This window comes from Ictalurus punctatus, chromosome 12, assembly GCF_001660625.3.
Source record: "Ictalurus punctatus breed USDA103 chromosome 12, Coco_2.0, whole genome shotgun sequence".
NCBI classification, from domain to species: domain Eukaryota; kingdom Metazoa; phylum Chordata; class Actinopteri; order Siluriformes; family Ictaluridae; genus Ictalurus; species Ictalurus punctatus.
Genome location: NC_030427.2, coordinates 20520723 through 20521210, shown reverse-complemented (window position 1 = coordinate 20521210; position 488 = coordinate 20520723).

Below are 488 nucleotides of genomic sequence, written 5' to 3'. Positions count from 1 at the left end.
GCTCTGAATCCTTTACAGTCAAACATCATGGATTCCTTAAACCGTGCTCCTTTAAATTAAACGGCATTTAGAGTTTAGACTATACTAGCCCAGGATAATAAATATAGATAAAGAAAAATTTTCTATATAACCTATCTTAACACAGCGCCATCTTATGGTCTAAAAGGTAATTACCGTTTTAAATTGTATTGTAATGATATACTCCAGTGGTTGTCAGACATTTTCGTTTACTGCAGCTAATTAAAAAATAAAAAAATAAACTTGTGTACCTCGACAGATTAATTCACATATTTCATTTGAGAACACAAAATGTATACAATTATTATGAATATTAATATCCATCCCGTCCTCGCATTTTGTATCCAGTTTATCCTACACAGTTAAAAGCCTGGAGCCTAGAGTACGGTGACCGAGAAGTGCAAAACAAAACACAAATTATAAACACAGAATCGCGGGGGAGCATGGAGTCTATGTGGAGTGTGAATCGA